The sequence below is a fragment of the Symphalangus syndactylus genome, chromosome X, assembly GCF_028878055.3.
Source record: "Symphalangus syndactylus isolate Jambi chromosome X, NHGRI_mSymSyn1-v2.1_pri, whole genome shotgun sequence".
In the NCBI taxonomy this organism is placed as follows: Eukaryota; Metazoa; Chordata; class Mammalia; order Primates; family Hylobatidae; genus Symphalangus; species Symphalangus syndactylus.
The window spans coordinates 100703957-100721826 of record NC_072447.2 but is presented as its reverse complement, the minus strand read 5'-3'; positions in this window follow the sequence as shown (position 1 = coordinate 100721826).

The following is a 17870-nucleotide window of genomic DNA, read 5'->3' as shown; positions in this document are numbered from 1 at the left end:
CAAAATTAGGCATATACTTTTTGGCATTATAAGTTGAACTGTTGACCCTTCTCTGCAGAGTAACTTTAGTCCTGTGTGATAATTCCTTAGGTTAGTGTTTCTCAAAGTGTAGTCTGCTGATGACAACTTCCAAATCTCCTAGGGTACATGTTAAAATGTAGATTCTTAGGTCCTAATCAGATTTGCTGAATCTGAATCTCTAAGGGGTGCTATGAATAATTCATGTTGAAAACAAGCTAACTAGATTAGTCTTACATATCTAGCCACTTTCATGGCCTGCAACCTATACAGTCGCATAAGGCCCCATAATCAGAAGGGCTCCGAGCTTGGTTTAATGCTGTGCTGCTGCTCTCTTGAAATTCATAATAATTTTTAATAATTATTTTTGACATAATATTTTAACAGGGGGTCCTACATTTTCATTTTGCCTTGGGTCTCGCAAATTATATAGTCAGTACTATTCATGAGAAGTGCTCAAATTTGAGAACCACTGCCCTAGCTCATCTTTACCTAATCCCAACTTTAATGTTTAAGTGACAAATGCTTAAATGACAATAAGCTAAGTATTTTTTTAACTTTAATATAAGAGAGTGCAGTATGGTTTTTAGAGAACGCAGACTGGAGGTTGGGAGACTAGTTAAGAGACTACTGTAATAAATCGTGCTTGAATTGATAAGAGTTTGAAAAAGGATAGTGGTAGTGAAATGGGAAGGAAGTAATGAGTGTCAAAACCAAACCAAAAGAATTGATGGTAGTTGGTCATTGATTAGTTATGAGCCCCAAATAGTTTCCAAGCCTTGGGGCACAGATGAATGAAATAGGCAAGTTATAAGGGGCATTTGGTTTTGGAAGGAAAAACACATTCCATTTTTAACACAAAGCATTTTCGAGGTGGTTACAGATAATCTGGGTAGAAAGGACATCTGGAAATTACAAACTAGACCTGACTAATGAAGAGATTAAAGCTTTGAGTCTCCCCAAAAGTGGTAACACTTAAAGCCATGAAAATACGTGAATTGTAAAAGGTATAGATGTATAAAGAAAGTGGAAGACTAAAGAGATATCTCTTGCTGTTCATAATTAGGGGGCAGGAGGAGAAGGGCTGTTAAGGGGGAAAGGAAGGAGTCAGCATAGATACACTAGGAATCTTACATTTGTTTCAGCTTAGGATCTGTGAAAAAGACTTGATGAGCATTTATTCTTTTCAGTGTCATGACTCTATGAGTCTATCACACTGCCTAACTTTAGTTATTATTTTATGGCCAAGTAAATGCGACATTGTCAGGATGTTAAAATTTCTCTGGTCATCTTCAGTGATGCATATCCACATCATTTGTTAATATTTGTTATACAGCAGTTTGTTTTGAGAGTGTACAAAAGAGTAAGAAGAACATCCTGTCTAAAGGAGGTAATTTGTTACCTAAAAGTCAAAAGAAAGTAGGCTGGGCATGTGGTAGATACTTAAAAATAAGATACAATGTTGATTGGGTAATGTGCATGCTTTGACTATGTTATGATATAGTTCAGATGTCAAAGAGCGAATATACTTTCTTGTTAGAAGATATAGGCTCATGTTTTCTAACCCATTATGGCAGAGCTTTCCATAGGAAGTTTGTTTTGAAATTGCTATCACACATTTAGGGGCTGGAATTCACAGAATCTCATGCTATCACTATCCATGACATCTGATGAGGTAACATTTTTTTTCGAGGGGATCATTGATCCTGTAGACATTTTTGCATGATAACTGGAAAATACTGGTCGTGACAGAAAATAAGTCAGACTCAAAACTATAAGTTTTCATTTATAATTTGAGCTATATCTATTGCCCAGAGGAACAAGTAAATTACATGAAACCCTTTCTGTGGTGAGAATAGATCAAGTGCTTTAATAATACTTTGCAAATCTTAAAAAGAGCTCCTGACATCAGTACATCAACTTTGGAATCTCTATGAAGCAACAAATTAATGCCTGCCAAATCAATGCCCGTCTTTTATCTCAAAGCTAAAATTAACAAAGTCTTACCAATCCTTTAACATGTCACAAAAATGAAAGCCCTAATATGTGCCTTCATTAATGCTCAGTGTATGTTATTAGCACAACAGATGATGGTCTACCAATTACCTTTGGAAATAAAGAAAACTTCTCTTTTCATTAACCTCTTTATAAAATGTCCTTAATAGTTCTGTGCTTTGTGAAGACTGACTTTCAATGTTAGAAAAAATAGTATGCTGAAATTTTAGAAATAGATTCTTCCTTTAAGGAACAAGAAGCCTTTAAGAATTCATAGCAACTTGGAAAAAGCTACCGGGCAGTACACAAGGAAAGGTCTCAATTATTTTTAAGTCACATGAATAAATGTATTGTTAAGTTGTAAGCAAAACCATCAGCAGTCTCATGATGCCTGAATACAATGAGCATCCACTTGAATTAATATTTTAATTTGCCTTGTTCTTATTAAAGCACACATGGCAGGTTTCCATCTTGGCTGTGAAATGCTCTGATTTTAATTTTGGTAAAATCCATAGCAGTCATTTTATGCTGTATTCGATAGGAGGCTAATTTTCAACGTTCCATTAACAAGGTCTCTTGAATGAGTATGAGGTTTTAAAATTAAATTTGCATATCTACCATGCAGTGATTCAACAGCCAGTCTCATTGCTTCTTTGTTACTGTGAAACATGATGCAGATTAGTAAAAGCATTTGGTTCTACACCTTTCCCGTTTCTCCACTGATAGATATGTTTGGATAGAACTCTTATTATGCTAATTTCCTCATGTTATCTTTGGTTGCCTGGGATCATGGAACAAGAGAATTCACAAATTTTGGAAAATAATAGAATGATTCTCAGCAAGGCAATCACAGGAACACATTCAGCTGTGAAATTTTTCTTGAGTTGTACAAATACTTCTATGTTTGTCCAGCATCAGGATCTCTGAAAGGAAGAAGAATGAAAGATGTCTATTTAATGATAATATATACTTCCTGCTATTTGGGCAATACTGTCTTACTTTTATATTTGAAGGATATAAGAGAGAATTCAAGACACTAACAAAAGGACTAGAGAAACATGGGTAGAGCAGGCTGATGAGGAGAAACTAGAATAAAGGAGGATATTGCATTTGCCTTTGGGTGGATGGATTAGGGTTTAGATTAGAGCCTTGTCTGTGAAAATGTAAAACCAGTGGTAGGTCTAGGAAATTCATAGAGGTAATATAGGGGTTTCAAAAATGATTCCCAGGCCACTAGGCAGTATCAGTAATAATGCTGACAGTGATGAGGAATTTGGGGATATTCTGGAAACATTCTGATAAGAGTCTAATTTTAAGTCATAGAAAATAATTCAATTGAAAAGATTTTATGCACAATCAGAATCAAAGGAATAAAAATGAATGAGGAAGGTGGATGCAGGTTCCCTGTGTCCAGGTGAAACAAAGGTATGGAAATAGAATCGTAGTCTGCTGAAGTGAATGTGAAAAGACTAGATCAACATCACCTCTTAAACATTTTGAGGAGCTTGAGGAAATAGTCTGAGAGGGAGCATTCCTGAGAGGGAGAAGTTTTTGGGCATGCTAGTTTTGGGTTTCTTATAGTGCCATCTGCTGTCCACGAAGAACTGCATGCTGTGGTAACTATTGTTTTGATTACTGTACTTTATTGATATGTAGTGAGTTAAATAAAATAATGGAGTGCATTCATTCACGAGCAACTAGGATGAAAGTGTGTTATTATTATAAAAGGCTTGAAGGTACTCAGAAGTCCCTGGCCACTTATGCAGTTAATTCAAGCAACATGACTCTTATTTTGCTAACCCATCACTCTCTCTGACAAAAAATCATTGGAATAAAAGTCTATCTTTCCAGGCAATGGAAATGAACAAGACAGTTGTTGTAATGGCTCCAGTAATAGCAGTGGACTATAGGATTTAAGCACTCCTTCTCCAGTGAATAACAAGGGACTAAATTAATGAAACTGATGTGGCTTATACATTTATATATGTTTATGTGTATATCACCTCATTTCTGTCTGTAGAAAGAGAAACACTACAAATTATTCCTTGAATTATTGATGCAAATTTTGTAAGTCACCTCATTTTGCTATTAACACAAATAGAACTACTGTACAATAATGCATTCCAGAAAGTCATGCCCTTTAGGAACAGAATGAGTAGGCGGGTTAATTTGTATTTTAAATGAACGACTTGTGGGGAAATAAAACTTCTGTAGATTTTTCCTGCAAAAGTCTCTAGCCTTCTAGGACAAAGACATGTATACAATCTAAATATAGGGGATATTTGCTTTCATTTCCACTAGAAACATTTTACTGTTTACATACAATGAAAATTCAATCTGTCACCACTTTTCTAGTTAATTGCTCTGACCCAAGAGGGACAAATAGTTACCACTCAAACTAAGTCTGTAGGTTAAGATCCAAGGTGCCAGGAAGCCTGCAGCTTTATCTCCCTAGGCACTTACCAGACCTTGGAGACATCTTTAGAGCTTAGAAGCTGGAGACATCTGAGTTAATCTAACTCTTAGAGAGACATATTTACATTTCAAAAGGTTAGGATGATAATCTAGCATCATTTCTATTCCATCTCAAAGAAGCAAAAGTTTTTTCCGCTGCCATTGGCATCTTTCTTCTGTACATAATGGGAGAAAATTCATTGTTCTACAACATTCATTCATGAAATGCCCATTACTTGAGCAGGGAATTTGGCATAGCTCTCATTGTATTACCTCAAGGATGAGGTTTGGGATAACCACAAGGAGGAATGTGCTTATTATTTAAAGAAAGGTAATTAATTAGAAATTTGTCTTTGATCTAGAATACCTCATGTAAGCACTAGTAAAGATTAAAAACCCAACAAACTGTGTGGTCAAGTTGATTTTCATGAAAAGAACACCTCAGTGATGTTCATTTGAAAATTTCCAGATTTATTATGAGGGACTGTGTTAGGCATTGTAGTATCCTATATAATTGTATATAATTATAGTGGTTTGTGCATAGCTCCTATCATGACAGAAATGGGTGGAGCTTAATATGTACCGCAGAAAGACAGGCTTGCGCTTCTGCCTTCTGCCACATGGGGACACTGCGTTCCTTCCTTCTAGAAGATGCAGCCCTCACCAGGCAACCAATCCTGTTGGTGCCTTGATCTTTGACTTCCCAGTCTTCAAAAAATAAATTTCTGTTCTTTATAAATTACCTAGTCTGCAGTATTTTGTTATAACAGCATACAACAGACCAAGACAGAAATAGGTGTCAGACTTGCATCATGGGGAAGGATCTTCCTGCTGACTCTTCCTTTTTCGGCTTTTTCCTTCACAGACATTCCTCCAAATGCATCTCTGGCATGTAAAATTAGATCTTGCTTTCTGCTTTTCAGAGGATCCAAAGTGACACAGACATGAATGTAGAAGCATGAAATCTAAGTTGCCATTAGAAGCCTTCATATAACCCAAAAGAACTAGCTATAGGTTGATGCTGACATATTGGGCAGTAATAGAACAATGGAAAGGATCTGGTTTCTAGTCAATGTCAGTGTCTGAGTCTATTTGGGTTGCTCTAGAAAAATATCATAAACTGGACAGTTTATAAACAATAGAAATTTGTTTTTCAGAGTTTTAGAGGTTGGGATGCTCCAAGATCAAGATACCAGATAATTTGGTATCTGGTGAGGGTCTGCTTTCTGGTTCATAGATGGCATCTTCTCCTGTGTCTTCACATGGTGGAAAGGGCGAGCTAGCTCTCTGGGGTCTCTTTCATAAGAGCACTAATTTCCATTCATGAGATCTCCACCCTCACGACCTAATCACATCTTGAAGGCTCCACCTCCTCATACCATCACTTTGGGGGTTAGGTTTTCAGCATAGGAATTTTGCGGGGACATATGCAGGAATTTTTTGCTCTTTAGCTTAGCTAATCTGGGTTCTTGTCTCACAACCAGGGAGAATTAGGCACACAGGCACATTGAAGGGTTAGGAAGATGGAATTCATTAAGCAAAAGGAAAGCTCTCGGCAAGGAGAGGGGTCCTGTAAGCAGCTCTTTCCCTCAAAAATTTAATACCAGTGCCACTCCACGTGAGCCGAAGAGGCCAGGCCCCTCCCCTGCATAAGGCATGAATTCTTGGTGGCTCCACCCCATTCCTGCAGTGGGCACACGGGCAGGCCCAGGCGAGCTATAGGTACTATCAGAAAGGGCAACATTCAATTGGTTAAAAGCATTATTCAGAAAGAATCAATCAGGAAAGGGAGGGCAAACAGGGGCAGAAGTTCACTTTCTGGGTCATGTGTTTCATCCGTATCAGCAGTCCGGTCTTTCAGCGTTCAGGCTGTTTTAGGCTTGAAGGTGAGATTTCACTGGGGACCCTTCCCTATCTGCCTAGGCATTTGTCTGCTTCCTGCCTCTATCAGACACAAATCAATTCATTCAAGTCAGTAAAAGGCTGAATCAACTATTCTAAACTTGTCTTATTTCTGAACTATTACATGAATTCACTTGTGTCCTTATTGGTTGAGTCAATTTAAATAATATTCTTTACTACTTGCAGCCAAAATAATCTTAATCCATATAAACAACTGGATAGAGAAGTGTGTAGAGTGCTTAGCACAGTGTATAAACATACCAATTGAGGACATTTTTGTGTGGTTAAAAGAATGAACTCTAGAACCAGGCTGCTTGGTTTCAAATTTCAGACCTACGACTTACTAGGTATATTAATTTGGGCAAGTATTTTTAAAAATAGAGCTAATAATATCATTTATCTCAGAGGGTCATTAGAAGGATTAAATTAATTACATGTAAAATACTTTTAACTATTCCAAGCACATAAGTGTTATATAAATGTTTATTATTAGTAGTAGTAGTAAGTGCTCAATTAACATGGTCATTATTATTATGAATATATTACATGATCATTATTATTATGAATATAGACGACTATATATTTTCATGATCATTATTATTATGAATACAGATGACTAAGTTCTGTGAAAATTATATTTGAAAGAAATAATAGTCAAGTTTGTGGTCTGGTCAGCAAAAATGAAATTGTAATGTTCACTGCACAATAAACCCTGTCTCTACTAAAAATACAAAAAATTAGCCGGGCGTGGTGGTGGGCGCCTGTAGTCCCAGCTACTCGGAGAGGCTGAGGCAGGAGAATAGTGTGAACCCGGGAGGCAGAGCTTGCAGTGAGCCGAGATCGCGCCACTGCACTCCAGCCTGGGTGACAGAGCGAGACTCCGTCTCAAAAAAAAAAAAAAAAAAAATAGATATTCACGTGTAGATATTAATTGGTGTGAACAAAACAGCAAGTGTCAGAAATAAAGTAATAAAATTGTTTCCATTTAGATGGTAGATCTTTCCTATCACATAAAATCAAGTGGATAATTTAAATCTCAAGAATTTTAGTTGGGCTTTCGTTCAAATTGGATGTTTCTGTCTAGTAATAGCAGATCCATATGAGCCACATTTTCTCTAGTCTAGGTATGCTTCATATTTTCTTCTGAATCATAACAAAAATGGATTGGTAGTTGTCTCTCCTCACTGGAAAGATGTTCAATAGTGGAGATGGAGAGCACTGTAGCCACTTCTTATTTAGCTTGAATAGAATTGGCTATTTCTAGAACTGTTGGTAGCTCTAAGTTGTCAGTAAAGGTGCTGATAATTTCTTCCTTTTAATTTTAGATAAATAATTTTCATTGTTATTGTTTATTACAATACTGAATTTTGTAATCTTGCTACCTTCTTACCACTACACAATGCAACTACTATGGCCACATACGTATAACAGTATCAATTATTCTATTGTGACTGAATCCTATAACTCAGTACAAAATAGATAAAGTTATGTACGAGAAGTCCTAAGTTAAGATATTTTGCTGAGTTTCTATATAGTCTACAGATTTTCTCCTCCTTTCAGGTAATGTTTAGTACATTACTGGGACATAATCATGAATGGTGCAAAGATATAGAATTATGCCTAGGAAGATATATGAAAAACTTGTCCTTTGCAGCAACATACATGGAACCGGAAGCCATTATCTTAAGTGAAACAAGTCAGACACAGAAAGACAAATACCAACATGTTCTCACTTGTAAGTAGGAGCTAAATAATGTGTACACATGAACACAGAGAATAGAATGATAGACAGTAGAGCCTTGGAAGTTTGAGGAGGTGGGAGTGTGGTGGATGATGAGAAATTACTCAATGAGTACCAGAGGAAAATAGAATATTTTATCCCCAAATATATTTCTTTCGCATATTTTGAAATGGCTGCCACAGAGCCAGCAAAAGAAGTGCACTTGCTAAGTTGTCTTTTGTGGAGAAAAAATTGCATCACTAGAGAACCTTCAATAATGCAGCGGCACTCACCCCTACTTTCTATGCTTTTCTGGAATCCAGAGAAATTGAGAATCTGTCACCTTTAAAAGCCTGGAAATAAACATTTACCATCTATTCTCTCTGAGGGAGACTTCATCTACATAACAAGGCCAACTTTTGGTAGCCAAGCTCCTTCTTTTCTCTCTCTCACAAGTGGTCTTGCTACTAAACCTGACTTATCAACATAACCAATTTTTGAGCATGCTCTGAGCCTGCATTCTTTACTATGGCCTAGAATAGTATATGAGCTTCTGTATCTTACTGTTGGATGAGTCTTCATAATGAAGGCTCCTATAATACATGTTAAATTAATTTGTATGTCTTTTTTCCTATTAATCAATCTGCCTTATGTCAGTAATATTTCAGCAAACCTTTAAGGGGTCAAGAGCCTATGGCCCCTCAACAGTACAATGTAGATTAATTGCATGATGAATGCCCTAAAAGGCATTATTTCATCACTACACAATCTATGCATGTAACAAAGTTATACTTGTACCCCATAAATATTACAAATAAAAGGTAATTTAATATTAGTAAAATAAATGCATTCAAGCCAGCGCACAATAGTAAAGAATTTGTAAATTATTAACACTTAATTTCTGTATATTTGTCTTAATCAGCAAAAAGGCGTTCAGCCAAGAAGGTATCTGGGAAGCCAAAATATATATCAGTAATGCCCATTTACTTTTTTTTTTTTTTTTGAGATGGAGTCTCACTCTGTCACCCAAGCTGGAGTGCAGTGGCGCAATCTTGGCTCACTGCAACCTCTGCCTCTCAGGTTCAAGTGATTCTTCTGCCTCAACCTCCAGAGTAGCTGGGACTACAGGCACGTGCCACCATGCCTGGCTAATTTTTGTATTTTTTAGTAGAGACAGCGTTTCACCATATTGGCCAGGCTGGTCTCGAACTCCTGGCCTCGTGATCCACCTGTCTCGGCCTCCCAAAGTGCTGGGATTACAGACATGAACCACCACGCCTGGCCGCCCATGTACTTTATTTAGAGGAAAATAAAAGTAGGTACTCTATCATTGCCAATTTTTAAGTTCAACTTTTATTTTAGATACAGGGGATACATATGCAGCTTTGTTACATGGGTATATTGCATCATGCTGGAGTTTGGAGTACAAATCCTGTCAGTCAGGTAGTGAGTATAGTACCCAATAGGTAGCGTTTCAACCCATGCCCCTCTCCTTCCCTCCCTGCTCTAGTAGTCCTCAGTATCTATTGTTCCCATGTTTATGTCTATGTGTGCTCAATGTTTAGCTCCTATTTATAAGTTAACTTTAACTATTATTTTTAACTTTAATTTAAATAATTTCAAACTTACAGAAACATTGTAGTAGTAGTATAGGGAACTTCCATTATCCTTTATGCATATTCACAAGTTAACATTTTGCCACATGTCCTTTATCATTATTATTCTCTAATAATAGGCACAATCCTATTATCTAGCATATAATATGTATTCACTTTTTTCCGATTATCCCAATAATGTCCCAATAATATTTTTTCTAGCAATGCAGGATCACACATTGCATTCAGCTGGCATGTGACTTTAGTCTCCTTTAATTAGAATGTTATTTCAGCCAATCTTTTTCTTTTATGATATTGATATTATTGAGAATTATAGTCCATGTATTTTGTAGAATGTCCCTCAATTTGTATTTGTCTGAGGTTTCCTCATGATTATATTTAGGTTGTGTGTTTTTTGCAGGAATATTGAAGAGGAGATGAGTACTTTAATGTGTCTGATTATCAGTGATATTAATTTTGATCAATTTTTAAGATAATGTCTGCAAATTTTCTCCACTGTAAAGTTACCATTTCTCTCTGTAGTCAATACATAATTTGTGGAGAAATGCAGTAAATATAGTATATTGTTCCTCATATATCACCCAATAATTTTAGTGCCTATTGATGATTCTTAAAATAAATTATTAATGTGATGGTTACAAAGTGGTGATTTTCTAACTCTATCATTTTTATCATCACTTTGTTTTTATACAAAAAGCATTCAAGCATACTTGGCTACGTGCCATTCTAGTTCATGGTAGACAATACACAGTTTAGAAAGGGTGTTCAGAAAAAAAGAAAGACACACTGACAGCAGAGGTAACAGGTTACAGTGGAATAGAAGAGAGAAAAAAAGTGGCAAAATCTAAGAATTTACAAAGCAGAGCAGTATATGTTTATCTCTGAGCTGAACACTTTAGGTCATAATTTATATCCTATCTTTAGCCACAGAAACCATAAAAAGTCCCCACTGCAGCTGCAAATGGTTGGCTTAGGAAATCACTGTAGCCTTGGTTTTCAACCATTTACATTGAATGTTTACCCCACAGTTTCCTTCGTTTTGATTTTATGCCCAGAATTTCTCTCTGTTTGGATTTGGAGGTTTTGCATGACATACTGATTTAACTTGTTTCCAAGATATTTTAAAAATTTTCACCATAGGCTCCAGCCACTGTGTCCCTTGGGTAAGTAATGCCCACCTCTGTGCTTGGGATACTAGCTTCCAGACTAAGCCTCTGTTGCCCTCGTTTCTGATTCTTTGAAAGTTGGGATAGAACACTCTGATGGCACTCATTGAGAGGTCATATAAACTTACACACGTTAGTAACCTTTAAGGTCACCTAGGTGTCATTTATTACAGACAAGTAGGGTAATTAACAAATTAAGAATTAATACATTTATTAATATATGATCACTAATGATAATGATTAGTGGATTGACTAACATAAACTGACTCAGGCATTGGGAAAATGTAAATTTATGTGCAATGTCGTTATTTAATAGACAAGAAAAATGCAATGTGCACATACATGAATAAAAATGGAATTATTTTTTATACTTGTACACTTAGTTGAATGAACACCTTTTGTCATTTTTAATGTCTGCATAGTAGTCATCAAATAAATCAATAATTTATTTAGTCAATAAAATATGGTTATAATTTTTCATAATTTCAAGTAATGTTGGGAAAAAATATATGTAAATAAATATATTTAAAAATAAATAAGGTTATGTCCTTAAAACTCATAAAAGAGGAATGGTTGAATAAAAGGGAATGGAGAATTTCAAGAATTTTGGTTTTCATTGTCAAAATATCCTCCAGAAAGTTGCAGTCATAGTATTACTGAAACCACCTTTGTAAAAATTATATTAGTGAGAAAATTGTGGTGGTGAAGGAGACCTGATCTTGCCAACTCCTTCTTGCCTTTGGCCTTCAAGCTGCCCCTAATTACTGCTCATCCTAGGTCAAGCTAACTTTGGGAGACAATTAATTTATAGTTTCAATGATAACAGCCTTTCCCCAAAACTCAACCACTGGACCCAAGGACCTATGGCTCCAGCTGGACCCGCCAACCACTCCTGTGGTCCCACCCAGAAGCACAGGAGGACCGTTTCCACACCCTTATGACTGCACCCCCAACCAATTAGCAGCATGCACCCATTGCCTAACCACCCCACCCCTTCCCCCAAACTACCCTTGAAAAACCCTAGCCCCCAAATGCTCAGAGAGATTGATTTCAGTAATAAATTCGTCTCCCATGTGGCAAGGTTGGCCTAATGTCAATTAATCTTTCTTTACTGCAATGCCATGGTCTCTGTGAACTGATTTTGTTTGTGCAGTGGGCAGGAAGAATCCACTGGGTGGTTACACTACCATCTGTGTACCCTGAGGACACTGAGTGTTAACATGATTTTTATTTGTAATTTAATAATCAAGATATGTTTTATTTTAATCACTAGTGAATTATTTTCAAATGTTTATTGGTAATTGAATATCTCCCTTTCAATCTTTGTATATGTCTTTTTTCCATTTTTGAACTCTTGTTCTTTTTTCCTTACTGATTTATGAGAGTCCCTTATATATTAAGGAGATTAGTTCATCTTTGAGTTTGTGTGCATATTCTTTTATATCTATTAGTAGGATATTGAATGTTTTGTCCTGGACATTTTAATATTGAGTAGTTTCAACATTAAATATTTTACATGTTTTGTTTTTCCTGTTTTCAATAGGATATTTCCTTTTATTATGTTTTTATTCAGTATATATACGTATATACACACATAGAAAGTGACTGGAGTAAAGTCACTTTCTAAATTCTCATGTTGATTTTAATAGTTTCATCCAGTTGATTCTTATGAATTTTCTATGTAGGAAATCATACTATCTATGAATAATAGTAAACTTGCCTCTTTCTTTTAATATGTTTTCTCTTTTCTCCTTATCTTACTTAATTGGCTAACATTCTCAGAACAATATTAATTCATAGTGGTTACAATGGGCATCTTCTCTTATTCCTATTTTTCAACAGGTTGAAATTTAACATTAAGTTTTAATATCTAACCTTTTAGGTTACATATTAATTATATGAAAGTTTCAATTATAAGCCTAGGGCATAGCTTTTCAATATCAAAAAAAGGAGGAAAAAGAGGCTTCACTTTATTCGAAGCAATTTTTTTATAGAAATGTTCTAAGTGAACCATCCTTATGTTTGGAATGCTGAATAAAATTTGAGAAATCCTTTTGTAGAGTCTCAAACTTTTTGTGTGACAAAACTATATTTTCCTATGATTTTTGTAAATCAGGAAAAAAGAATTAGGCTTAATAACATGTTTTTCATTATTTTTAAAAAATTAAGGCCTTAGGCTTTGTGGCCACCACTTTAAAGAATCTTATGCACTGTTATGATTTGTTGATTACTTATTCTTACAAAAGAAAGATACTTCAAAACTTCCAGTAAACTTTTTTTAAACATTCAGCATCATTCACACTTGTTAAACACAAAATGATTTGAGCAGATATAAAACAAAGAGCAAAGCAAAACAAAATCAAAAGTATATTTTTTGAATTCAGTCAGCTGATTTTCTTTCTTCGTAGTGGATATTTTTCTAAATGATTGTTTGGTTTAATTGTTCCTAATCACATCAGTCCATTTGATATTTTTTTCCCCAATGCTATTATCCTGGATGAAATTGAAGAGCTCTTTTCACATTTCAAAAGGTGCATCAAATTTTGTACACATTTCCCCTTGTCTTAATATAATCCATTTCATTCCCCATGGTAAGAACATCAGTAGTTTCAAACAAAATAAATGCAGCCAACAGATTTGAGTTCAAAGAGCCAATTTCCAGTTCTGCCATTTAGAATATATATTTGTATATAATATGAGGTTCTAAGGAAAGTCCATATTTGTATCATTCATGTTCTATTTTTCTAAATATTTTAGCTGAGAAGCACAAGAAAATCACTGAAATAACGCTTCTAGGATTATAAGCATCCAAATGGTAAAGAGTGTTTTGTTTTTGAGTGTCTCTACAATTTTAACTGCCTTTTGTTCTGAAGTTAGATCTAAGAAATTTGTATCTGACTGTAATTTTCCTCTTTAAACTACAGCACTCAATATTTTGGCAGTGTTTGAAACTTGATGCGCAGTTCATGTGCATTCTTAAGGCATTGCTTGCTTGCTTTTTCTCTTTCCCTCCTTCTCTGCCACCCATTTCTCTCCTTTGCTCCTTTCCTTCCTTCCTTCCTTCCTTCTCTCTTTTCTTCCTTATGCTTTCGTTACTGCAGATTTAAGGAAATGAAAGGACATAGTCTTAAAGTAGATGGGTTGATAGGTGCAGCAAACCACCATGGCAGACATTTACCTATGTAACAAACCTGCACATACTGCACATGTACCTCAGAATGTAAAACAAAAATAACAGTTAATTAAAAAGTAGCTAGGTGCTATGATTATATTAACTATGTTTTCTCTATCATTGCCATCAAGAATTCAAAACCTTGGCAATTGATTGCCAGTGTGATGCTGATACATAGTGGCCTGGGATGATGAGAGAGAGGAAGAAACAAAGAGATGGAAAGAGAGAGGAGTTGGGGTGGGAAGAGAGAGAGAGAATGAATGAATGAATGAATGAATGAATGTAATTCATGGCAGAGAGGAAAGAGATGAGCCTGATTTTACATTCAATTTTTTTCGAAGCTCGTAAGGGGTCACACCTTAGTGGAAAGTGGAAAGTGAAGTACGCTGGGAGACCTGAGTTCTAGGTTCTGCTCTCTTGCAAGTTCACTGTATAAAAGAAGTTAATCACTTCACCTGTCTGGAGTTCAGTTTCTTCATCTGCAAAAAACTGAGGAAGTTTTCATCTGTAAGCTCACTGGAATGTAAATTCCACGAGGACAAAAATTTTGTCTCTTTTCTCTTCTCATGTATCTTCAGCACCTAGAATAGTGTCTGGTACAATGTAGATGCTCAATAAATGTTTATTGAATAAATAAGGTTTTTTTCCACACCTGTTATTCAACAATTTTGCTCTAAAGGACAGATAAAAGCAGTAGTATGGCAAAGGTATATATAAACTTGGGATTGTATAGTGTGTTTACTTACTCTCTCCCTACACACAAGCCTCTAGCATCACCTATCTGATAGATAGGTGCTTAAGAATTGTATCTCCTCCCCTATACTCCTATAAAAAATTATACGTTAAAAGAGGCATTGTGCTCAGGAAAAATAGTTTCTTGTTCAAGATTTCTCACTAACTATACTAAATAGCTCTATGATTTTGGCCAAGTCATTTAACTCTTTCAGAACTCTTTTTTTTTCCTCATGTATAAAATGTCAGTATTGATTAGTTTCCTTTGATCATACATTTATTCACCCATTCATTTCATTCAACAAACTTTTATGGAATGCCAGTGTATGTAAAGGATTGAGATGAATAAAGTGAGTAATTTACCAAATCATTAAATCTCTAAAATTCTGTGACTGTTCAAGTGTATTTTTACATATAGACATTAAAAAGGAATTGCTAAATTATTTCCTGAGTTTAGTTTATAATTTTCAATTATATTTTATTCCAGGTAAAAAATTAGTTATTATATTTATATTAATTGCATAAACTACTTTTTTATTAATTTTTTATCAGGAGAATGAAAAGTCATTAAACTATTTCAGCTTTCTCTTCAGCAAGGACTAAGTCTTGACTCTAGTGCACATTAGCGTTTTCTGTTAGAATTATTAGATGTATGGTTTTAAAATATCTAACTATAATAAACTGTGATATTAGTATAAGCATGCTGCTATAAACAGAGCTTTTAATACCACACCCTATTTTTGGCAGTTTTGTTTTTTACCTCAGAGTAGAAAAGAAATACTGGCATATTCTCAAATATTTTCTCCTGACTGATTCTGTCTGTGAGTTCAACATTGTTACAATGTCCCATACTTTTGTGGTATAAAAAGGGATAAAATATCTCCTGATTTCTTGTACATACATGTGGTTTCTTCATGTATATTTAATGAGGATGGGAATGATTGGCATGATCCATCTATGACTCACAAACCCTTTCATTATATTTGAATGGCAGTATATTGATGTCCTTATTTGGTGTCACTTATTGGACTGTGTTGTTATTCTCCTTTTTGGCTTCACTGATGCATGAACTCGTACATTCTAACTGAGCCATTGTGTCTCAGAATGTCACATCACAGCATGGTCTTTTTACAGCAGCAGCTGCTGGTTCTCTTCTGTTGACTGCAACATTACCTTGCTTGACTTTGGGCATCAGTGAGTTCTTAGTGTTTGTGCTATTGCTTGGGTAGGCCAAACATTCAGCAATTGGTTTGGTAATGAAATTGGACTCCTTCGCTTAAGGTTACATATATTTTTGGCTTTTGGCTTGATTTTGTTTAAAGAAAGAGCTGTTTGTATTTAGACAAAGAGAAAACATACATAATTACTTTGGGTATTTGCCTTAGAGATTCACAGGGAAGCCTAGGGGTGAGCATAATATTTTGGAGAACCTAATAATCATGGTTGAAAATGATTAAGATTCATGAAGGGAGCACTATGGCTCCTTCATTAACTTTGTAACTATGAATACATTTTATTTCCAGTTTGGAGTCCAGAACTGTTCTTGTGTTGTGGGACATAAATGAGTAAATTCAGCTAGGATCCAGAATTGATAAATCAATTAATATAAAAGATAAATCCTATCCATAATTAACTGTATATTAAGACAGAAAAAAAAGTGATGAAAAAGAGGCATATATAAGTGCTAAAGAAATTCAGAAGGTGAAGAGAGAATCTCTAGCTAAGGGATGAGAGGAAGCATGGAGGAAATTGCACTTGAGTCTGATGTTGGACTTTGAGTGGATGTTGAGGTGAAATCCAGATGGGGAGTAAAGTCAACAAAGGTACATAGATGAGGAAGCACAGGGTATATACCGGGAACCATGGCTAAAGGTAAGATAGTCTTACCAGTAAATCATTGAGTAAGTATTTGAAAATAAGTCTTACAATTTCATAACATTTTGGCATTTCTTTACTTTTAAAGTATGCCAGGACTCTAACATAGATAATGGCCTAGTTGTGTTTCAACCTCTGCACTGCTAGACATGAACCCAATTTTCCCTCCAGTCTTAGAAAGAGAGATTTCTTCTGTTCAGGTTTGGATTTTTCCACTTGTCATCTTCCTCCCATTTCTTTCTGCTCTCTCTGAAATCATGGCCTTGTTCTATCAGCTAAACCAAAACTCCTGTTTCTTTGTTTCTAATGGCTCATCCCGAGTACTTTATATACAGAAATATCTCCCAACTTAAAACAAATTCCTATGTCTATGGCTTTCACTTTCTTTAAAAGTTAGTTCTATTCAGAGTATTCCTCACTTGTCTCCATTTTCCTCCCATATGTTTACTTTTCAACCCACTGCAACCAGACTTCCTTACTCATAACTTCATTGAAACTGCTTAGCCAATGGAATTTAGGAAGAAATAGTATAGGAAATTTTCAGAAAGTACTCATATAGGAAAAGGGAGTATTTCTTTCCCCCTTGTTTCTTCATACTTTCTGAAATGCAAGTGATGGCTGAAGCAGAAGCAGTTATCTTTGACCATGGAGTGAATGCCATAGCTTGAGAATAATGCAGCAGCACATGGAAGAAGCCTGCATTCCTCGTGACTTTGAGAAGCCAACCTAGCCACCCTGAACTTTGTCTTTGAAAAAAGAAGTAAATTTTTTCTTTGTTTAAGCTCTTCCTATTTTGTGTTTTCAGTCACTTTTAGCCAAACCTACTCTTAGTTAATATATTGGGTGATGTTAACTGCTCTTACAGCTTATAACATTTCTTATACAGCAATGACTCATCTATATCTCTTTCTTCTAAACTCATGAGATTCAGTATTTCCTACCTAACTTACCCACACATATACCCATGCACATCTCAAATTCAATGTGTTTAAAGATGCTTAAAGATGAAGTAATTTTCTCTAACTCCCTTCCTATGTTTCTAACCTCAGTGAATATTATCCAGAGACAGGAGTTATGGGACTATCCCCTGAATTTTGTCTGTCTGCTCTTCCGAATCTTCACTATTAAAGCTTCACTTTAGGCCCTAATAATCATTCTTTGGCACTACTTCATTTATTTCTAACTAATCTTTCTGCCTCAGATCTTGCCACATCTCTAAT